Raw genomic sequence first — 25,171 nt, forward strand, 5'->3', positions numbered from 1 at the left:
CAAGTAGAGCTGGGTGTGGCATTTGAAGGCTGTAAGAAAAAATATGAAAGAGAAACTGTGCAGAATCCAGCGTAGTGGGACTTGGGCACTGCCTGGGAAGATTTAAGAGCACTTTAGAGTGCTTTGTCTAACATGGCACATTCCAGGCCTGCATTTCTCAAAGTGTAGTTCTAAAATAGGAGTAAGCATTTTGAAACTTTGATAGAAATGTTATAGACTAGTTTTATGAACTGAATGTTTATATCCCCCTTCTCCAAATTCATTTGTTGAAACTCTACCCCTCCCCCGACAAATGTGATGGCATTAGGAGGTGGGGCCTTCAGAAGGTAATTAGGATTAGATGAGTTTATGAGGGTAGAGAGCTCATGAATGGGATTTCTGCCCTTATAAGAGTCAGGAGAGAGCTTGCTTCCACTCAGCATTCCTCCATGTGAAGATACCATGAGAAGTTGGCAGTCTGTAACCTGGAAGGGGACTCCTGCTTGAACGTGACCATGCTGGCACCCTGATCCTGCACTTCCAGGCTCCAGAACTGTGAGAAATAAATTTTTGTTCTTTATAAGCCACATGGATCAGTATTGGTCTGTGGCACGTTAGGAGCTGGGCTGCATAGCAGGAGATGAGTGGCGGGCAAGCAAGCGAAGCTTCATCTATATTTGCAGCAGCTCCCTAGCACTAGCCTCACCGCCTCAGCTCCACCTCAGATCATTAGGCATTAGATTCTCATAGGAACACCAGTCTCTGGTGCTAAAAAGTTTGGGGATCACTGGTCTATGCTATTTTTCTTAAAGAAGCACAAATTAAGACAACTTGTTTTGTGACAACTGAATCAAATAATAATTTTTAAAACTGAAGCTTGTATTGTATACTTCTTTATTATATTATTTTTCTAGTGATTAATTTTTATTATAATTTTACAAAAATACTGGTCTGAAATGGATTAGACATGGGAGGACTCACAATAGTTTGAGAAGTATTGTCCTAGAGGATGTGTTACAAGTGGCTGAGTGAGGGTCAGATAGAGGTTGGAAGTCAGACTTTTCACTTTTCTTTCAATTCTCTCCACACTCTTAAGTCTCCTGTGCTATGGAAGGAATCCAGAAGTAAGTATGTTTGACTAGAGGGGATCTAGAAATACCTGGATGGAGATTCCATGATCCAGCTATGGGAACAAGAAAAAAGTGACCCCACTGCTCAGGCTGCAGAGTAGATGGCCTGAACCAGAGTTGGAAGAGAGTCGACTGATACTCAGGCTGACAGTGGCAGGGTGAGCCACGGTGTGCTCATGAAAACAGCGTGAGAACAGCCAATGAGTCCACTCGACCCCAACTTCAGCACCATGGGCTCACAAGACATTCGGACAGGACTTCAGTGTAGAGTTCAATGAAGATCCAAAGGCCACTCATACCTGGGATCTCTGGGCATGGCCCAAAGGTACCTTCTATTCCAGTAACTCATGGTCTTGAAAGTTCCCCATACATCCAGGAACCATCTTGGGAATGGGGGTGGAGAAGAACAAAAGGACTGAGGATTTACTGCAAATTGACTGCCCAAGAGATTATACCTATCATTCAACAGTCATGTTTTCTCCCATTACCCAGTAGTGTGATAACTTGAGAAGAAAATTAAATTAGATGCAGAAAATAAAGAAACTACATTTATTTCACACCTGACTGGTAATGCATAAATTATTGACCCTGCCATATACCCCATTGATTATGACAATAAAAATCATGCCTGGCATGTAGTACACTCAATAAAGCCTTGTTGAAATATTAAAAGAAACTTTTAAGAATGTTATATTTCAAAAATAGACACTTAAGCAGAATTAGGATGTTATAGGATCTCTATACAGATGCTCTCTTCCACTTATAGGGTGGCTCAAATGCTTCAGTTCCATCGTCCAATACTTAGGTAAAATAAATGAATTATATAAGAGCATAATGACCATATTTATGGACAATAAAGTCCTCAGCAAGCTTTCAGATAGGAAGTTTTCCAAATCATGGGAGTATGCTTTAGGGGAAGGGAGTCAAATTTAATCCACTTTTAAAGACTCTGAGCTTTTTAAAAGGATGGGATACAACAGGAGGGACAAGCTTTGCCACTTAACTCTACCCAGAGACTTTATCTTAGTAATCTGAAAGTCTCTCTTAGGTATTGGCCCTGACATCTGGTGACATCTAGTAGGTAATGATCATTAGTCATTCTTCCAGTACACATTATAGCATCCTACTTATTATGCCTGTCAGGTGCTAGGGATTTAAAGATATTTAAAGGCAATTTTACAGATTTAAAAAGATTCACCCATCTTTAAAGAGATTATAAGACAGTGAAAGAAACACACGTGTAAATTGAGACATAAGAGTGTAATCAGTGTTGTAACCAAGAGAACAGGGAGCTACAGACCAGAGGAAAGGAGACATCTTTTTCTAGGTCTATTCAGTGAAAGGTTCTTTAAGAAGGCAGAGGTTTTTTGGGCTGAATCTTACATGATTCAGAGAGCACCAAGAGTGGTTGGTAGAATCAGGCAAGCCAGAAGAAGGAAGCAAAGAGAGGGGGGAAAAAAGCAGTGTCTTTGTTTACCAAGGCACCAGAGTTGATATGCTTGAGGCTCTTGAGATGGTTTTGTGACTGGGACCAAGACCATCTGCAGAATGTCATAGAAGAGTTTGAAGGCAGAACAGCCTAAATGGATTTTGTTTTAGAAATATTATTCTAGAAATTGCATGGCAGGTAGAGTGGACTGGGAAGAAACTGAAGATAAAAGAACATAAGACCGGCTTGCAAAAGACCTGGTGAGAGATGATAGCCCTAATCTTCTGATTGCCCAAATCTGATTCTCTCAGATCTCCTTGAGAAAAAGGGGATTTCTTTACATGGAAACTAGATGTGGAAATCGTCAAGACTGGCTAATCTCATGTCTGTGGCATGAATCCAATCTCATAGAAGGTTTCTGCTTTTTTCTGTGGTTATACACTCCTCTCGACGGAACGGCTCATTCCCTCAATTTCTGTTATTACGATTCCTAGAAGATGTTTTGCGTATTAGTCTTTTCCCTACTAAGATGACCTATACTGGACTGCCTGTTAAATCCGTTCTCTTATAGTTCTGGAGCCCAAAGCATAGATAAAAGTGATTTTGGCTTTATTCTATAGCAGTAGAAATGCCTTGCTTGCTGTTTTATTTAATGCAGATATACTTTCATGATCTATTTGTTTTTTTTTTAACAGCTGTCTCCTTTCTCTACCTGAGAATTGTAGTCAGGAAAGCAATTTTCATCCCAAGATGGATTCTTATTAGATTAATTTTAGTGATTACAAATAATTTAATGAGAACGGTGTATCTTTCAGCCCAAATAGGGAACCTCATTTGGAGCAGTTGAGTAGGACACAAGCATACAGAAGTGTTCTAACATTCTTATTCCCTGCATCGTTTATAAGCCTTTTTTTTTTTTTCCCCCCGTATTGGTCATTGGTGATATGGCTCTTTATTGTTACTGGTGTGGCTATTTATTGTTACTGGTTGAGTTACAACTGATCCCAGTAAACTCTTGGAACAGCAGAATGCTGCTAAGGGCAGAGATCTAGCTGGAGATAATAAACCTAGGAGGCATTGCATATAGATTGCAGATCCCACCACATTGTTTGGGAGGGGTCGTCCTTATAGATCTTCAACCTTCCACAATCCTACAATCAAATTAGCATTTCCTCTAAATTTCTGTTGCCTGCAAGCCTACTCCAGCCCTCTGTGTTAGTCACATCTGGTTGCAAGGTAACACAGACCTCTGAAGGTGTTTGCATAGGTGAAAGCCATGCTTCTTCTTCTCCTTCCTTTCTCATCTCAAGCTTGAAATGAATTTGGCAACATCTTCTCAAATTGTGTTTTGTACTCCTTGGTTAAGCACATGTTAAATTCATGTCTACATAATCTCATGAAGCTCATCCCCATACTCCTGAGACAACTCCTATAATTTCTTTTTCATAGTATTGTTCTTTTCATCCCGTTTTCTGATTTTGCACATTAAGGGATCTAATGTTGTGATTAAATCTTTATACCTAGCCTGCACCTCATTCCATTCTTGGGGAAGACAGATAAATGCAGAGACATAATTCAAAGGGACCCAGGAGTCAGGAAATTCAGGCTGTTCTGGCTCCTCTCAGATGGTTCCAATTGCTCGTATGACAGTCTTTGCCAAGCAGGGCATTAATTTTAACCATAGAAACCTGGCAAGTCCGACTATTCAGCTTGACATTGCAATTCAGCATTGGGAACTATTAGTTTTGGATCTGATTTTAAGTGGTCTCAGAATACCGGTTACAAACAGAAAGGTTTTCCTGAAGCCAAGTCATGCAGTGGCCCTGGGTTTCCTTATCTGCTTTCAGCCAGGCAACCTGGGACCAGAGCATGTGCTTCACCACTGCAACTGTCTCATCGTGTGGGAGGCAGACATCCAGCTCTGGTGCTCCTGAATTTAATTTTCTTTTATTTTGTCCTTTTATTTTTGCTTATTTATTTCTTTATCCCAAAACTATGCATGTACATTGTTGGGGTGGGGAGAAAATATGGGTAATTTGAAAGATCTTAAAAGTCTTATGTCTTCCATTTAAAAGTAATCACTTTTAACAATTGGTGCTTATCCTTCTAGAAGATGCAGTGGAGGGAGAAATTTATAGAGGGAGGGAGAATTTTACTTGCATTTCCTAGGTCCTTGGAATTGTTCCAGAGTAAAACCGCCAACACCTGGTTTTGTCCAGGACAGTTTCCACTTTATCTTTGCCATACATGGATGGCTTATTCCTCCATCCTGGAAGTGGTTGTCCAATCTTCAACACCCCTACAAATGAATCTGTACCCCCTCAAAGGGACCGTGACTGTGTAGCTACTCCTGACCCCTCTATCCATATTCACCATCTCCTTCTGGTTGCAAGGCATAGAGACTAATTTTCTTAATAAAAATGAGTGTTCATTTATGCGTATTTGTGTGCCAGATTTGCAATTGTCAATCTGTCTGTGATTCAGCACCTCCAAGGATGAACTTCTTTCTCTCTTTTTCTGACATAAAATTCTTGGCTTCACTTGTCTACTCTGTTCTCCTCTGTCTATGGATAGGTCAATCCCTCACATATTCGTCATCCACATTATACTAGGAACTAATCTGCTAGATGCTGCTGCCTCTTTTGAACAGAATGTTCTGAGTTAAGTGACCTCATTAATCACTGGCTAGACTCTTGGCACAGGTGTGTCTGCTCTGTCCATTTATTGGCAGCCCTTGTTGAAAAAAATGGACTAATGCTTCTTTCATTAAAGAAGCAAGTTGAGAAAGGTCTGGGTGGGTGTGGCAGGCAGCATGACTAGCATGTTCAGTAATAAAGTTGCCAACAGCCTCAGAAGTGGTAGGAGAAGGTAGGAAGGGGTTTAACTGGAAGCTATTTAGGAGGTAGAAATGACAGGATAGACCTTAGTGATAGATTATTAATCTCTTAGATTTCTGGTTTACATGAATGAGTTAGAAGGGGTTCTTATAAAAGAGACCATGGATATAAAAGAGGAAGTCGGTTTTGGAATTTATTTTTAGGTATATTTAGTTTGAAGAATGTGTGGGGCATCTAGGAGATGACATCTCTTTGCAAATACTAATACAAATCAAGATCTGGGGGCAGAGCTCTGGCTGAAGATAACTGACTTGGGAGTCATCACATATAGATTATAGATTTCAGTCTATTGCTTGGAAACCTACACCTTCTTTCCCCTGGATTAAGACCAGATACAAAAAGATGGTGGCAAATTGAGTTTTGGAGGGAATGCTGCTTCTTTTTAAAGATATTTCCCTTCATCAGATTTACAAATAATTAGCACTAATAGTAAAAATCAAGCATTAATTCCCATACAAAAAGTTTTTAAAAAATAATTAGAATTCACTATGATTCCTAATAGGATCTAAGAGAAACTGGCTATTAGGGTAAAGTAATTAAAGGTAATGCCGATGAATTGCAGGTGACATTGAGATGTATAATGGTGAAAAACAGGAAATGTTATGATTCTATGCAATTTGAAAATCTATATTCATCTTGGTGGAGGATAAGCAGGAAGCAACTCTCCTTGGCAAAGAAGGTTGAAATGCCCTCCTCCTAGCCATAGGACACAGGAATACACAGCTGGCTTAGCACTCAGGTTACAGAGACAGAGAGCTACAGTATCACCCAGCCATTCCCACTGACCAATATAGAAGGCAGGTGGCAATTTGTAAAACAGCTTTATCAATATTCAGTCCCCAAAGACTCCAGTTTCAGCAATGTAAATTTAGAACCTCAAAAGAAGCAAAACTTGAACGACTGGATGCAGAAAGACCTTCAAAAGAAGACATGGAGACTACGTGGACATGGACATCACTGTTTCTTAAAAGCTTAGGGGAGAAATTCCAAAAGAGCATGAAGATAGAGGAAGGAAATGGAGGTTTTGCAGTGCTTCGTCTGACCCCCTGCCCCACCTCCACCAGCGCTGCCATTATCGCTGCTGTAGCATGGCTGGAAGTGATGCAACTCTGGTTTTAAATCCTAGTTTTATTATTTACTATATGTATCGACTTTGGGCAAGTTTTAAAACTTCATCTGTAGAATAAGAATGTTGCTTAGCATTGTAAAAACTGGGATAATGTATGCAAAGTGCCTGGCACATAGGAAATATTGAAATATTTGCTATTATTATTTTAAGAAACTTTGTTAGTAAATACAAAAACATCTGTAAGAACTCTTCTAGGTCCTTTATAAAATTATTCTTTCCAATTCATTTCCCTTGAGTTTCAGTCTGTCAACCACAAAATCTTTCCTACAAAATTACTTAGATTCTTAGGAATCTCACTTGAGGCGAATTCACTACAGTTTTGAGGGGTAAATTGAATGACTTTCATTTTCCTTTAAATCTTAAGTGATTTTCAGATTTAAAAACATGTTGAGGATTCTATTTTGTGTATGAATCTGGCTTTTAGATGATTCAGAAACCCAGGTTTCTGCGTGGCATCTGAAGGGATTTCAGGAATTCATGGTTGGGTGGATGATTGCATCACCACTGCTGCATGTTTGGGATTTCTGGGCTAGTTTGGGCTGTGTAGCATCCTGCTAGTAACATCTTTCAAGTTTTTTACTGCTATTTCAAACTTCAAGACATATCCCCAACCCTTTGACTGTTGGGCTTTTTACAAAGCCGGAGCCAGCCTAAAATAAATCACTAGGCATATGCCGATGACAGAAAATGACTGTAGAGTTATCTTCCCATTTACCCTTTATTGTTATATTTAGAAAGTGAACTTCCCTCGACCTTGACATAGCTGCTCTATATTATTTTGGTCCTTGGTTATATTTTGCTGTGTAAATATTCTAAAAGTTGTTTCTCTAGTGGTTATCTACACTAACTAGAAGGTAAATTCCTGAGGGGCATAGACTAACAGCAAATTAGCTCAGAGTGGAGAAAAGACAAATCACTAAATACAATTTGTCAAATTAAACCAATTTAACAAATTCCTAATTAAAACAACCAGTAGTTTTATTGAATCAGAAAATGTTGTCAGATGAAGTTCTTTATGACCAAACCTGAGGTAAAATGAAAAGTAATTCATTCTTTCAAGACAATTGTAATCATCACTCTTGAGATTTACTAGGCTTTCCACAAACTAACATGTAGATTGAGGTTTTTGAGGGGGTCATCCAGACATGTGGGCACTGAAATGTGTGACCTTCTTCTCACCCAAGTGTATAGAGTAAAGAAAAAATTATCTAAAAATGATTTTGACTGTCTCTGACTCAGCAAACATGTTCTTGGACCCATACGGACACATAAAGTTATGGTAACCATGTATGATTAAGGATTAGCTTTCTTTGGCCTGTCCATGAGACTTTCCTGACCCTCACATGGACAGAGAGAATGGACTCGGTTCTCTCCATACATCATTTATAAGAAAACAGAAGAGTCAACAAAAACAAGTCTAAAGACTGAAACTCTTTACTGGGCAGAGAAGGTGAGGACATGCTTAGCTGAGTTTGGAGCCTACACTGAGTGAAGGGCCAGGGCTGATGGTAAAAGGATCAATCTTCCCTCCAGATTGTAGATTTTAAGATTATAATAGTGGGAAAGAACTGTCAAATATGAACTCTGTCACCAGTAATTAACAGCTTCCAAGTGTGGTGAACTGGATTTCCCATTGTCTCCTAGGTGATGTCTGATGCTGAGATGACAGAAGATGCAAGTTTATTCACATGACATATGAATTAATATAGTCATACTTTAGAGATCACTTTTTCTTTCTATTCTTGATTATGATCCATTTTATTAACAAGAATTTCAAGATTATCCCATGGTACTCATCTATGATAAAATCCAAGGATCTAATTGCTAAGAAAGAATGTCTCCTCTGTTTTCATTATTCATTATAGGCCCCTTCCTATTTTAAAATACATTTTAAAATTTGCAATATGTGGTTTATACAACATATGTGGTTACTTCTTATAACACTAACTATAATAATTATAATTCAAGTATTTTTAGGAGTCATGGCTTGTACTACTCTGGTTATCTTGGTTATAAAAATATTGACTTTACTTAGAGGTGATGGCCTTTTCAAATATTTTAAAATAGCATTAAACAATGGACTCATTCAGTTTCAAACAATTACCTCAGTCTTTCATTCTCTACATTCCAGGCAACCACTTTTGAGTGGTCCATTTGTCTCTGGCTAGTCTGGTATTTTCCTTCTCTGTTCTTCCTTCTCTTTGTTTTTCCATTTACCCACAGGAAATTGGGTAATCTATACAAATTATCTCTTCCCTTTATCTACTGATCCAAGGAATATGAGCTGCATTGCTATATTCTAACAAGGAAAATGTAAAGTGTTGATTCTAGAATGAGAGTAAATGAGCCTGTGGTAAGAAGTGGTAGTTTAAGCTTTACTTTGTTTTTCTTGTGAAGCAGGAGGCCCAGTATGCATAGGATTATGGAAAACAAAACAAAGTACAATATAACACATGGCAATTCCTTTAACCCTCTGCGTTACAACAAAAACCAGAACAATTAAGAATCTAAAGCCAGTTATCAAGAGTTTCTAAACATTTGGCATCTGCCTCTTTGACAATAATAATATACTAATTAACACTTTTGTTCTGCTTTACAAACTTTATGTAAGTTATACACAGCATACAATATGGGGCAGAGAAGTACAGTAGTCCTGCTTCTTCAAGACAGGCCATAAAGGAAGTGGTACAAAGAAGGTTCCATCCATCAGGTTACAGCTTGTTTACTTTTCAAACCACTATGGCATATGCTATTTAATTGTTCCTGTCTTAATTTCTAAGGATATTTTAATTTAAGGCAAATCACTTTCCCACTTGAGCCAATGGTAAAAAATAGAAAATATAATTTTTGCTCTGTTACTGTGTTGCTCTACAAGTGATTAAGTGAATTGTAAATATCTTTGTAGAAGTATTTCACAGATCTTGACTCATTATTGAATTAGACATCCCTTCCACCAATTTTATTGAGATGTAATTGACATATAACGTTAATTTAAGGTGTACAATAAAATGATTTGAAATATGTCTATATTGAGAAATGATTTCAGTAAGTTTAGTTAATATCCATTGCCTTACATATTTATAACTTTTTTTCTAGTGATGAGAACTTTTAAGATATACTCTCTTTGCAACTTTCAAATATACAGTACAGTATTGTTAACTATAGTGAGCAAACTGTACATTACATACCCAGGACTTCTCACTGAAAGTTTGTAGCTTTTGACTCTTCACAAATGTCCCCAACCCCCAACCCCCTAAAGTGGACATTTTTAAAGATTACTCCAAATGAACCAAAAACACAGGATGAAGAATTTACAGAATGAAATAAAGGAAAAAAAAAATAGTTGTTAGTATAAATTAATTCTATTTTTGACTTTATAAATTATCATATTATTGGCAGAAAAACAGACACGTGGACCAGTGGAACAGAATTGAGAGCACAGAAGTAAACCCATATTTATATGGGCAAATAATTTTTGGAAAAAAAGCCAAAAACATACAGTGGAGAAAGGAAAGCCTCTTCAATAAATGGTGCTGGGAAAACTGGAAAGCCACATGCAAAAGAATGAAACTAGACTGTTGTCTGTCACCACACACTATAATTAACTCAAAATAGATTAAGGAGCTGAATATAAGATCTGAAACAATAAAATGTATAGAAGAAAACATAGAAACTAAACTCAGGGACCTTAGACTTAAAGAGAATTTTATGAATTTGACCTCAAAGGCAAGGGAAGTAAAAGCAAAATAAATGAATGAGACTACATCAAACTAAAAAGCTTCCACTCAGCAAAAGAAACCATCAACAAGGTAAAGAGACAACCATCCAAATGGGGAAATATATTTGCAAGCAACACCTCAAATAAGGGCCTAATATCCAAAATATACAAAGAACTCATATGACTCAATAACAACAAAAATACAAACGATCCAATCAAAAAACAGGCAGAGGACCCGAACAGACACTTCTCCCTAGAGGACATACAAATGGCCAATAAATATATGAAAAGATGCTCAACATGGCTAGCTATTAGGGAAAAGCAAACCAAAACCACAATGAGATACCATCTCACACCTGTTAGAATAGCTATAATCAACAGGACAAGTAATAATAAATGTTGGAGAGGATGTGGAGAAAAAGGAATACTCATACACTGCTGGTGGGACTGCAAATTGTTACAGCCACTCTGGAAAACAGTATGGAGGTTCCTCAAAAAACTGAGAATTGGTTTACCATATGATCTAGCAATCCCTATACTGAGTATTTACCCTAAAGACTTGAAAATTCATATTTGTAAGATATTTGCACACCGATGTTCATAGCAGCATTATTCACAGTGGTCAGGACATGGAAGCAACTGAAGTGTCCTATGATAGATGATTGGCTAAAGAAGCTGTGGTACATATATACAATGGAATATTACTCAGCCATAAGAAGAGATGAAATACTACCATTTGCAACAACATGGATGGACCCTGAAATAATCATACTAAGTGACATAAGTCAGACAGAAAAAGATGAAAATCACATGATATCACTTATATATGGAATATAAACCTAAAAGCAACAAACGAACAGGACAAACAGAGACTCATGGACATGGACAATGGACTAGTGGTTATCAGAGGGGAGAGGGGAAAAATGAATGACTAAAACATAATAATAAAATAAAGTAAAAAAATAAAAAACTTAAAAATTTTTAAAAAATAAAAAAATAAATGATCATATTAAAGATCCTTGTTAGGTAGGTCGAAGTATTAAACACTGAAAATATACACTGTTTCATGTTAATAATGTGATCCTACAAATTTGAGTTATTAGAATCGAACACATTAAAGAGAATATCTCTTCTTTGGAAAATCTATCCAAAGTATATCTTTGAATTTTTAATAGAGAAATGTTAGGTAAGTAGTCAGACATGAGTGACAGAGGAACAAAGGAACGAAGGCCCAGCCCAGAGACAGCCTAGAGACCACCCAAATTTCGCCCTGTTTGTAGTTAAAAGAATCCCTCTTGCATCCCAAGAGACGAAGGACTGGAAGGCCATAAATCTATAGCTGGTTTGGTCCGGCCACCGATGCTTGTGCAGAAGGTACTACCCTAACCTGCCCACAACCTCAGCCATCATTATAATACCAAGTCTATACCCAGAAGTTCATGAATCTAATTATAACAGACTGTATTCTGGTAAGCACATGCACACTAGGAAAAGTGTTACATAACATCCAAATGTCCATCGGAATGACCTCACATGCCAATCACCTAGGAAGGCCTTTGTAACCACCCATTAAGGCCCAAATATGGATAGACGTCCCCACTTCTGTACTGTTACCTGCTGAAAACCTGCTCCTCCCTTGCAGCATACTCTGTCTTTTATCTTTTCACCTCCCAATTCCACAGGGCTATATAACCTTCCTTAGTGTGGCCTGTCTCCTTCAAATATCTGCTTTTAATAAATCTCACTTTTTCTAAATCTCGCTGAGCTGGAATTATCTCTATGTCAGTGAAAAGAACCGAGAATTGCGTTGCTGGGGCAGTGCCTGAGTTCCGATCACTCCAAATGGTAACAAAACGGCTCTCACATCTTGTAACATGATCTTGCAAACACAGGCAATTCAGAGAGTTGCAGCATGGTACTTCAAAAATTTGAACTACGGTGGCCAGTCTATCACCAACTATGTGTAAATAGCAAAGAAAGAAAAATATAGTACTACAAAATTGAATGTATATTTAAAAAAAGCATATTTTATCTGAGATTTTGCTAACATTAATATTTTCGTAGTGATATTTAATATTAAACATATTATATATTATTTTGTTGAAAGGCAGAGTCTCTAAATTTAAAACATAATCTTCCAAACTTCTACTTTCCTATGAAAATGGGTTGTCAGAAAATCTTTGTGATTAATAATTCTCAACATAATGGTGAGGTTATATTAGAATTCAGAAAAATGGTCATATGAAAAAAGTAAATGAAATACTTCCCTGAGAAAGAGAAAAGGGGCAGAACTTTATTTTGCATTGGGAATGAGAATTATGGGCAAACTTTATCTTGCTTATCTTTACAGTGGCCTAAGTGCTGTGAAAGAAAGAAAGACGAGAAATTTCCCAAGTAGTTCATGAAAAAGGACTAAATACTGATAAGAGATCCTATCTCAATTCAATTAAACACAATCTTGGTGACACAACAGTACACTAGGCTTTGTGGCAGTATAAAAGTATAAAAGAGTTTCAACACTTAAGAAACTTATAATCTTATCACATAGACAAACATATTAAAAATATGTTCCACAGCCAAGAATAGTGACACAAACTCCATTTGTATTCAATAGACATTGGATTCTGTTCTTCACAATGTCCAAGCACTCTCTGTGAAGTGCAGTGAGAGCCCCTTAATTTCCTTCTGGTGACACCTGGATTTCCTAGGCTAACTTTGAGGGCCAAGCATCCAGTTTTTATTGTTTTTCCACTGAAAAAGCTGTCATTTTAATTGGAAAATATTTAATATCTATTGTAGGCTTCTGAGCAGTAGGATTGATTTTTAGCCATTTCTGACTCCTATTGAATACTCTATATGTGGGTTAATGCACAAAGTGTTCAATAAACTTCTGTAAAAGAAAACAAAATTTTTGTATAAAGGAAAGAAGGAGAGAGAAAACATTTTAGTATCTTACACACACACACACATGCACACATTGTTGTGGTTAAAAAGTACAACTTAAAAATCTGAGATGTGGGTTAAAACTCCCAGTTCTACCTCTTTTTATCTGTGTGGTCTTTGGAAAGTGGCTTAACCTAAATGGATATTATTTTCTTTATTTGAAAAATGGCAAATATGAGTATTTTTTTTAAAAAAGAGTATATATTTGATGAAATTTTTGTGAAGATTAGATTTAAAAATGTAAATAAAGTGTCCAGCATAAGTTCTTACACATAAGCACTGAATAATTATTAACTATCATATTATTATTTGCCACGTCTTTGTTTAAAAAGATTTGAGACAATTAAAACTAAGAAACAGATATAATAAAACAAAACAATTAGATAAGAACCAGTTTCTAGAACTGACTTTTTCAAATTTTTTGACCAAATAAATGAAATTGATTTGTAGCTCTTTAAAAAATGTCCCAAACCAGGTAATATTTTACAGAGGAGAAAGGTAGATTTTTGCTGCATATTTAAGAATTGTGTTAAAATTTATTCTCTATAAAATTACTTGTGGAACATGACAATATTCTAAAAGAGAGAATGAAAAATGCTCAAAACACCAATGCAATAAGTTTCTAAAGACTGCCTTCAGGTCCTTAATTCGTAGTCAATGAATCTGAAGAGTGGTTGACTTATTTTTGTCAAGTCATAGAAACTACATTCTCTAGCAATCCAAAAGCATGGTCCTAAAACATGCTGACTTGGTAACTAACAAACTTATCTTAAATATTATGGAGAATAAAGAAGATTTTCAAGAGGAGCTCGGCTTAATAGAATTATGCTTCTTTCTACCCAAGTGCTTACCAAAACCTGTTCAAAGATTCTAAAACCTGTTCTGTTTTAAAATCTATTTTGGAGATTGGCCCTTTAATCTCTAGGTTAACTATGCTACAAAATAATGTTAGCCCAGTTTCTAAGTTTAAGTGTTTTTATGCTACCTGCCCCATCTACATCTCTTCCAAATTCACAATATCTGACTGGTCTGATAACCCCCTTGCAAGTTTCAATCCAACCATTTCCTAAGCATTTTCTAACACAGGGAATGCCTCCCTTTTAGCTCCTCATTATTCCTGGTTTAAAATTAAGCCACTACTCCAGACATGGAACCTGGTGATCTAGTCAATCTCTTGGGCTCTCATAATAAATTGTTATTTCTGTTGGTCTCCAGACCTAAGATCCAGTATTCTTTTTGGGTCCTATTATGCTACCTCAAAGTTTTGGCTGTCTGCCAGCTCACAGGTACATATAACTTATTTTGATCTGGCTTTTCCATTGCTGTCTTTGCAATGGAAAAAGGGTTACCAGACACCAAAGTTGGCCTGGTAACCCTGCCTAACTAAGGTTAGGAGGAGAGAGGTCACACCAATGGCATGGTCCTGTAGCCTGCACAGTGTCTGACTTCTTGTTGGGGTCTGTGAGCTCACAACACAACTCAAATATGATGGCCCTCCATGATTGTGTTCCTTAGCCTATTATTGCTTTTTCTTGTGCTCTGGGCTTTTGAAAATCTTGCGCTGGCTCTTTTCTGAAACATGATTTAACTTACAAGTTACTAGGTGCTGCGTCTCAGCTGCTCCACAGCATTTCTGAACTTGTGCATTTAGCTCTGAGCCCAGCCCGTTTCCTCAATTCAATGTCTTCAGCTGTTTCCAAAGTTTTCCACAGGAGCTGACTTATCATGACTGAACTTCAATACTAAAATATTAAAATCGTCAACTACCAGGTCAGTTGGAAGGAGTCAGGGAAGTAATTTCAGAGGAGGAACACTTCACACTGAATAATTGTCTCAATTAGGGTTATGGCTGGATAGAATACTGAAATTAGTGAGAGAACATTCCAAGTAGATGAATCACATGAGGCGAGGCAGAAACATAGTTTTTTTTTTTTTTTGAAGAAAGTCAAGCAAAATAATTTGCCTAGGAACTTCAATTTGGATTTATGGAGTTTAATATAAATTTCATAGGAAACTTTGAATGTAAAAATAAAGAATTAGACAGTGTATTATTTATTCGAAAAGGATCTGCTGAAAAATTTCAAGAGGCAAACATTTATTAAGTGCCCAGGCATTTCATTGGTGCTGAAGAACAAAGAATAACATCCCAGTAGGGGAGGCAAATATACAAATAAATTATTTTTATGTTCAGTTGAAGCTCTTTCACCTAATACACTTTGGTCCAGAAGTTGGTTTATTAACTAAATATAAATTTGGTTATAGGAGAAAATTTTAAAATACCTTTTAATGTTTTATTTTAAAACAAAATTGTACATTCTTTCACTGATCTTTTGATATGTTAAAGCCTTTTCTTCACATTATTTTTCCTTGTAAACCACATACACAATGAGTGGTGTGCGGTTTAACGCTTGTATTTTTTTAGAGTGAAAAACTAAAGAAACTTGAGAAATAATGGTGTAGATTGTCCTCAAGTTATATTAGTTCTGTAAACTAGTATTTTAGTTATCTTGCGAACACTTAATTCAATAGTATTTTTTTAGCAACTTAATTTATCCAGTCTTTTAAAAATATTTACATATGTTTCCACAGAAGCAACTCTCTTTTCATATAGTATTTCATTCATCTCTTCCAACATAAAATTTAATCATGTAATTAAAATAGCAAAGACAACTTGTTTGGGGAGAAATGTTACCAACTTTTTGGAAAACACACTCACTTGGCAGGAATAGAAGTTCATGGTTACATTGGAAAAGAGCTGAAAGCTGGGAGACTTTAACATGCTTTGGGCATCAGCCATTATATTGTACAAGAAGAATCGGTCATCTAGTTTAGGTGTACTATTTAGAGTTCCATTAAGAAAACTTCTGCAGTATTAAAACTGAGGTATGTATGAGGTATTATGGGTGCACAGTCTCAGAGCAACTGAGTGTTTATTAAAGAAGGCCCCAGGTTAGAACCTTGAGAAGCACCAACTTTGGGATGAAACACTTAAAAACTGTCTTGAGTGTAAACAACAAAGAACTTACTCAATGAAAATTCAAATCGTAATAGCTTTAGTAGAATCTGTCTTGCTTAGTTAGCATGAGGGAAAACAGTAGGGAGCAAAAGAGAACCCCCGAAAACTGCAGTGCAGGTAGCAGAGGAAAAACGGGAATCAAAGAGCTGTTAAAAAGAAATCTCTTTAATTTCACAGTTTTTCCTGAGATCAGTTCTTCTCTGAAGTGCAGAACAATACGAGAAAGTTATGCAAAAATAAATATTTTAATTCAATTTTTTTATGGCAATATTTTTGTTATTTATTAACAAACAATAAGAAGAGTAAAGCAGATAGACTATAACATGTTTTTCAGGAAAGTAAGAAAAATAAGAAAGTTTCTGTAATCAAAATGAGGTTAGTTTTAATAAAAATCACTTATGTATAAAATACAATTTTATATGTAGACATCATAGAAAATTTAGAAAATTTTGCAATAGTAAAAAACTGAATACATACATAAGAAATAAAAGCTAAGTCAGCTATAATTCTTCCACCTAGAGGTAACTTATGTTAAATTTCATATATCTATTTTTAGTATTATGTATATGTAAATATACACACGTATACATTCATATACACACACGTATACATTCATACATATGTATATATGAAAACATACTGTGTTTTCATTTAACATTATACTGTGGCCATATTTTGTGACAATATCTGAGGCATTGACTATGATTGTGTGTACACTGCTGAATTTTAATGTCGAGAGCAAATATTCTTATTCCCATTTTGTTCTCATCTTTTATTTATATTGCATTGGGTATAGAATTTTATAATTTTTTTCAGCATCTATAGAACTTACTATATATATTATTTTCTTCAACTGGTTGATATAATGAAATACATGATGGAATCTTCCTCCCTTCCCTTCCCTACCCTTCCTTCCCTTCCCTTCCATTTCTTCTAAGTTTAATTCATTTCTAGTCTATTTGAATATTTTAATTTTTTACAATACATGTACATAGTTTAAACAATAAAACACCTTTACAGGACTGATAATGAAAAAATATCTCCCTGAGCCCCAAATTTCCTATTCTTGTGTGTTCTTTAACAAGCTCTATTAGCTATATCTTTTGGCATTTGTTTTCTTATAATTTATAGTGCTGCTTCTTAACATGTCAGTTTTAGTTATTATAGATTTCTTTCCTATAAATTAAGGATTTAGCATTCTTATCTCGTCGTGTTTCCTCTCTATTATTTCAATATAGTGTTATCAATTAGTTTTGTCAAATTTTTGATCAGTGTTTATCTTACTATGTCTATGTTAGCATGGTTCAAAGCTTAGCCAGGTAGTATAATCACATTACCTGTCTTGTGCAATATTTGTTTTTCTCATAGTTAGTAATTCCTTGTTTTTATTATTTTTTATTTGCCTAGGTTTACATATGATTATTATATTAAGCTCCCCAACTGATTGAATTCTAGCTTCCATATGGTCATACCATCCTGTGCTTTATCAGTTTTACCATCCTGCCCTTGTAAGCATTCATTGAGCCTTCCATCCTCCTCTTCCAATATGGAATAGTTTCTTTGTAGAGCTACTGCATAGTAATCAACCTGGACCTCCTCTTCTGGTTCCCCTGTTTTGAAGATTCAGTGTCTTCCTCTTAGTTTAGTTTATGTCCTCATTGTCCAGTAACTTCTTCAAATGAGGTGCATGGGAGATAATTATTTTAGGGCTTGCATTTCTGAAAATGTTTAAATACACTGTCACACTTGATTGATAGTTTGACATTGATTAATTGATAGTTTGGTAGAGAACAAAATTTTAGGTTGAATAAAAATTTTCCTCAGAAATTTGAAGGCATTCATTAAACATCTTCTAACTTCATATGTGGTTGTAGAGTTGTCTGGTGATATTCTGATATTTCAGATCCTTTTTTTTCAAAATCTATTTTTCTCTGAAAGAATTGATAATTTTCTGCTTATCCCCAATACTCTGAAATTTCATAGATGTGCATTAGAATGAATATTTTCATTTATTTTGTCGAGATTCCTTTTGCAAACTATTATTTTTCAAATTTGAAAAAAATTTCTCAAAATTATTTTTGATAATACCCTCCCATCTCCCCGTTCCCCTGTAATCTGTTTCTCAAACTCTGATTTGTTATTTTATCTCCTGAACTGATCTTTTAATTACCTTATTTTTCTGCTCCAACATTTCATGTATTTTTTTTAAATTGCGATTTCAGTGTTTGTTTTGCCTTGAGCCATTACAGAGGCAGCATGTACCCTAACAGCAAGAATGGCCCCGCCAAGCTCGTTCCCCAGGATCTACATTTGACATCTCAGCATCAAGCTGCCATAGTTTTGAACTAGTCTGTGAGCATCTGTGCTTTATTTTAATTCATTTTTTGTGCATCTGTTAGCAAGATGTGTCCCAAGGTATCAGAAAAGCCCAAAAGGGTGTTATGCCTCTCATAAAACAAGACTCAAGCAAGCATTTCTATCATGTGAACAAAATAAATACATTGTATATACATTGAATTTTGGATCTCGGAATATTCAAAAAATTTTCCATATAAATTAATGGTAATTTCTTCTGTGTTTTATGCCATTTTGGTTTATGAAAGGTTGGATAGGAACGTTCTATATTTAGATAGCAACGGAAACCTGTATATAGAAGTATGTTACCCAAATTTTCTCATATAGAGAAATTCAGTCGACATTCAACATGTATTTAATGTAATGTTCCACCTAAGTAAGTGATAATTAAGTATCAGTAGAATGGAGGAACATAATTCAAGTACACAAAACAGTATTAGTTTGCACTGAAAATTAGAATAAATAATAGCTAAATATAAACAGCAGACTTTTTCATGTGATACCAGGTTCTACCAGTCATATGACATTTGAAAAGGCTTTTTCATTTGGGTAATGGGATTAGTTTCAAAGAGGTGGTAAACTTTGTCCCTATGAGATTGAATTGAGGGTTTGGGGACAGTAGCATATAAGAGAAGAAAGAAAGAGATATAGAGTTAAGAATTATTTAACTGGATTTATATAAATATATGTTTTTGCTAACAAGATAGTTATAAGAATGGAGGCCACTGTCCATATAGATTATAATGTGACTGGTATCCTCAAGGACTGGGCTACTTGGTAGTTCTGACTGAGCCTAGTAGATGCCCTGGGTGAAGGACCAGGGTCAGTAAGAATAGTGCACCCATTCTTCATTTATCTTCACTTTCTCAGAGAAGTGCACATCATGAGAAATAATGATGGGAAAGATGTGAAAAGGGGTTATCACACTATCATAGTTAGGGTGCTTATAAAATTCTTGTTTCAACCTTCAGAAATGAAAAGGACACTATCAATAATGACACAGAGACAATGAATTTAAGCCAACTAGGACTGTTCTAGAAACTAGAATGTATGTTCACCCTAATTACAATCCCCTGTAGCAAGAAGTCTTAACTAGCCTTGACAGGAAGGAGAATTTTAAAAATAAATATGATTGATTGACAATGAATTTTTTCTTAGCATTTTTATCTCTGAAGTAGTTTTCTATGGAAATTTATGGATTTATATTAATTATCTAGCTAGCAATCAGCATATCTGAAAGAATATCTGGAGAATACTTTTTTTTTTTTTTTATCACATATGTTTCTTCCATGTTTCCAGAAGAAAATATTCAGAAAATATCCAGGGATTTCTAAAAGAAAAATCCAAGTCATAAATTTCTAGGCTTATTTATTTTTCTTCTTGGTTATCAGAATACTAAATGTTAGAAAATAGATTTTTTTTTTTGTAAGAAAAAATTGCCCTACAAACACTACTGGTAGTATAACTATTATAAAAGTATAAAATGCCTTTCACAAAATAAAGACAACTGAAAAATTATTAGTTGCTAACTCAAAGACCCAGGACAGTTGCTAATGCAAAAGAAACATGGAGAATGCTGTAAGAGCTCATTTCTCTTTATAGTGTATCCATATGTAAGATATTCTTTCCAGTGATAAAACCAATACCCAGAATTCTAAAATGACTTATTTAGAATTTTACCTAGTACATCATTGTAAATGATGTGCTGGAATGTGTAACCTTGACTCTTCCATATATTCAATATAAACAATCCAACAAGCTGCTCAGATTCCTTCCATGATTCTGCTTATAAATTGACAGTGATATATTCAGATTGGAATGAAGCTGTAGGCTTATATGGTAGGCTCCATATTAGACAAGCCTCCAAAAAATGTTACAAGGCTTTACTTGCTGTAAAATTGAGGGGTAAAAACTGCAGGCCTGAACATTGTCAGATTAGAATCCTAAAACTGTGGGTGCTTCTCACCACAACTGAAAAAATTAGAATTCCTTTTTGAGGCAATAGATTGTGGTTAGGTCGGCCTCTATTTCTTGAGGTCATTTGTTATGAGAGTGGATACAAGGGAAAAAAGAGAAAATCCTAAGTGGAGAAAGTGGGAGAAAGCAATAAGCAGATGGAAAGGGAGTGCTAAGAAATGAGTTTCTTGCTTAATGCAGTTTTGTTTTGATTTGACTTACTGTAACCTGGGAATATCAGAGGTAGATTTTTCAAAGAGAATAAGATATGAGTCATTCTTTGTGGGTGAAAGTGATGCTAACTGCCACTACCCTTTGGCTTCACATTGGTTTGAGTTATTTTTTTTTTAATTTTATTTCTATGCTCTGCAACATCCTCTCAATGTCCCTTGCCAGGAGACTCAGGTAAAGACTTGAAAGCCTGGCTCCTTGAGCTAATAGATAATGCACAAAAGAGTTGTTTTGTTCTTTGTGCAGAGCTAATTGACCTACACAAAAAACAAAACTTCAGGGCAGGCTTCATTAACGCCATGGCCTACTCAAACGAGATTAAATCTTAATCTAAAACATCATTCTGTCAGCTGCACAAATGTAATTTTTATACTAAAGGTCTCAATAAATATGAGATAAGACTAAAAAGCTTTTGTTTTTCCAAGTGAAAATGATGATAGTAAAGAATGCAAATACAACAGAAAATGTGAAAAATTTTCCTTAGTCTACACTCCCAAAGTAATAATTATGTGTATATCTTTTTTGGCTTTCCTGGATAGGCAAACTTATAACAAATAGAGATTTAAAATTTTAACCTATATTGGATCATACCCTGCTTTTTACTTTTTCTTTTTTCTGTTTATTATAATATCATACTTCTACTTGAATACACAAAGAACTGTATAGTTTAATGCAAATTTTGAATGTATATTTTATTTCAATAATTATTGATATACATTTCGCTTGTTTCCAAATATTTGGTAAAATAAGTGAAGCTGTAACAATAAATGCCTTCTATATACATTTTTTCATGCTTGTCTTGTTATTTCTTTAAAATAAATACTTAGAACTGAAGTTAGAGGAAATGTGGGTGAATACATTTTATGTTAAACATTAAAAAAAATTCCTTAATGTGGGTTTTCTCTCTGAAAATGTCTTTATTTCTGTCTTATTCTAAATGATAATTTATATAGAATTTAGATTAGTCCATTGAAGAAAACATACCAGTCTTCTAAGAAAAACTACTGTTGAGAAGTCAGCTACCAGTTTAATTGTTGTTCTTTGAAGATAATTTATCTGTTTCGTTGCTTGCTTTTAAGAATTCTTTGTCTTTAATTTTCTACAGTTGTGTTCAAGCGTGGATTTCTTTTGTTTTTAAACTTGATCTTTAAATCTAACTTGTTTCATCAGTTCTGGAAATTTCATTATCTCTTTGAAAAATTGGAGCTACCTCAGTTCTCTCCTGGAATTTTCTCACTATAACTTTTATATATTTTTCCAAATTTTGTTTCTTGGTACATGACTCCAGTAATTTCTTTTGATGAAACTTCCACGCTAGCAACTAATTATTTCTCAGTTGTTGTTAAACTCATTCATTCAAACAGAAAATTCAACAAGCTAAATAAAATAATGTGTAAATTTTGCAGTCTTTAAAAAAAAGGTAAAATTTATTTGTAACTAACTAAAAAGGAAAATATGTATTTCATGAGAGAAGAGATCATGTTGGTCTTGTTCCTTAAAATATTTCCAGAACATAACACAGATCCTACATAGACTAGGAACTCAACAACAGTGAATGAATCAACAATTGAATTTAATAAAAGTGAATTTCTTTTTTAGAAATAGCATTCTTGGTCTTTAATACTTAGGAAAAAAACTGCTAACCCTGGTTGATTTAACAAACAAAAAAAGGACTTTGAAGCAAATAATCTGAGAAAAGAAGAAAACGAGCACATAATACCTCATCCTATTTTCTTCTGTAAACATCTGGATCTTTTCTATGGTGCTTTGTGAAGTTTAAAATGGCTTAATTTAATTGGCTAGGATGGTCTTGGTGGAAAATGGGGATGAAGAATAACTTATTTTATGAGTGAATAAAAGTATTGTAAATAACTCAGTTTCTTACATTATTGTTTAAACAATACACAATTGGGTTCTTCTATTAATAGAGCATGGCTTTATATGGAGTTGACGAAACTATACATGCTGCAAATACTACCTGGGAGTTTATGGGTACAACTATCAAAATCTATTAAGAGCCCCTACGTAACTCTGTAGGCTCTTCTGACAGTTTATGTAACCCTGCATAGTTAATAGCTTTTGTATTAATTTACTCTGGAGCCTGCTGAGAACTCCTCTCTAGATCTTTCCCAACACAGCAAGACAATTTCCAAATGATGGTAAGGTATTATACTTTGTTATTTTAAGGGCTAAAGATCTGCCATTGATCTGTCTCTGGGATCCAGTAAGGTCTTTTCGGGTATATGACCTGAATGGACTAGAGATGGAAGATGAACTTCTTTATGGTCCAAAACACTCAGAGCAGTCATTTCTCACCACTTTTATGTTGGGCAATCAATGCTGAGTTGTATCAATGTCAAGCTGTCCCAGAATAGATCAGTCTCAGTCGATTTTCTCTGCTCTCCTTTCAGCTATGGAGTTTTGTCTCTGTTTGCTGAACCTGCCATGATGGGTCTAGCTGAGTGCGACTGTTTTGTGGGCCTCCATAGCCACATGGGTTTGGTGAGCAGTTACCACTCTGCATTATGTGCACGTGCATATTTCTCTTGTTTTAACTTTCCCATATTTGCCATCTGTGGAATAGGGAATACCAAACCTATGGTGTCTTGTCTCTTAGGCAAACTCATTCATTTACCAGAAGAGGAAGTTATGTAATAAAGCAGAGGTCCCCAATGCTCGGGCTGTGGACCAGTATCCATCTGTATCCTGTTAAGAACCTGGTTGCACAGCAGGTGAGTGGCAGGACAGCAAGTGAAGTTTCATCTGTATGTGCAGCCGCTCCCCAGCGCTAGCATCACAGCTTCAGCTCCACCTCAGATCATTAGGCATTAGATTCTCATAGGAGCATTGGTCTCTGCTGCCAAAAAAGGTTGGTGACCGCTGTAGTAAAGGACTAAAATGTTAGCTTCACCTTACCCCCAATCTGCTCTTCCTATTGTGTATTTGCCCTAAGAAACAATATCTTCCTCGGACACTTTGTCCTTTCATCCAAGATAAAGAATCCTTTATAGTGTAGTATTATGCTCCCATAAGTACTCTCATCCTACCTGATGCGACTCTTAATAATTAAGAGTGTACATGCATAATGACTTGAATAAGACAATGTGATTAAGATTTCTATTGATCATTTGCAAAAACATAAAAGAAGTTTGGCCATTTTTTACTTCAAAACCAATCTACATAGGCATTAGACTTCCTACAGAGAATAAAGGAAGAAAGAATACAAATATGTTTCCTAGACCCTAGAATCTCTTATCTCAGGATTTCTGACACTGACCTAGTCAGATCTACAAAAATAAGAATCTTTTTTTTAAAACTTTCTATACGGGAAAAACCAACACACTATTAAGCCAACCAACCAACCAACCAACCAACCAGTTATACCACACAATGATATGGATTGATGCTAAATGATAGAGATTAAGAAAAGAGGAAATATTCTTACTCCCACTTCCCTAGAATTTGATTTGAGTTCTTCTCAAGATTCATTACACTAAGACCCATGACACTTTGTAGCATATTACTACTTGGAACTATTTGAAATCTCCATTAGGTAATTGGGAACATAAATGCATGAAATCTCTACAAAAGAAGAAGTACTATTTGAGATTCTGTCATTTTAAAAAAAATCTCAAATTATCTTATAACCAGTCTTTCAAAACTAGTATAATGAATAAATACTATGAGGAACATGTTAAATTTAAGATGAATATTGTTGTAATTTTACCAAGCATGTCAAGATGTCAGTTTAACTTCATCAAGAAAACCATTTCAAGAATTGGCAGGTGATTCAAATCTGCATTGTTACATGCTCAAGTGAATGAGAAAAGAAGTGCATAAAATAGGAAAGGCAGAGCATTTTGATGTTGCATCCAACTATATCTTTTATTTAAACAAAATAACCAGAAAAACTGAGGCTTTTAATCAGCTGAAGGCATTCTTACTTTTTCCTTGATTGCATACAAATTGGAGAATATCGATGGCATAACATAACAGAATTAAGAAGAAACTAAAACATAACACTACAACCATATCCAGAAACAGTAATATTTTGACTATGGCGTATTCAGGAAGAATTTGAACATCAACATGGATTATGCATATACTCGTCTCTCCCTACACCTGATCCCTTGAAATCCTCATCCTCTTCCAAAGCTTCAATTATCACCTCTATGAAGAATATAGCAGGGTCTAGAATGACTATCCCTAATTTCTCTTCTGGGACCAGTCTTGATTTCACACTACCTTAAGAATGTTAGTTGATTCTCTGCTATCAAAATCATGTTGTTAACTAGGATGTAGTTATGTTTTCTTCAAAACGTTCCTTGCAGATGAATCTCTAAATTTCTGTGAGATTTATTTCCTACAGCTTTTCCATGAACTATTAT

At 35.3% G+C, this 25,171-nt stretch overlaps 1 long non-coding RNA gene across 1 annotated transcript in view; it reads left to right on the forward strand.

The window, feature by feature from the left end:
* The first annotated feature begins 393 nt into the window (after window positions 1-393).
* The window catches only part of LOC120621506 (uncharacterized), a 30,512-nt gene continuing 5,734 nt past the window's right edge, over window positions 394-25,171 (forward strand). Inside the window, exons 1-3 of the long non-coding RNA XR_005658176.1 lie at window positions 394-534; window positions 23,195-23,285; window positions 23,401-23,515. This is a non-coding gene — a long non-coding RNA (uncharacterized LOC120621506). The remainder of the gene's footprint in view (window positions 535-23,194; window positions 23,286-23,400; window positions 23,516-25,171) is intronic.

Source organism: Pteropus medius, unplaced genomic scaffold (genome assembly GCF_902729225.1).
Source record: "Pteropus medius unplaced genomic scaffold, Ma_sr-lr_union100, whole genome shotgun sequence".
Taxonomy (NCBI): domain Eukaryota; kingdom Metazoa; phylum Chordata; class Mammalia; order Chiroptera; family Pteropodidae; genus Pteropus; species Pteropus medius.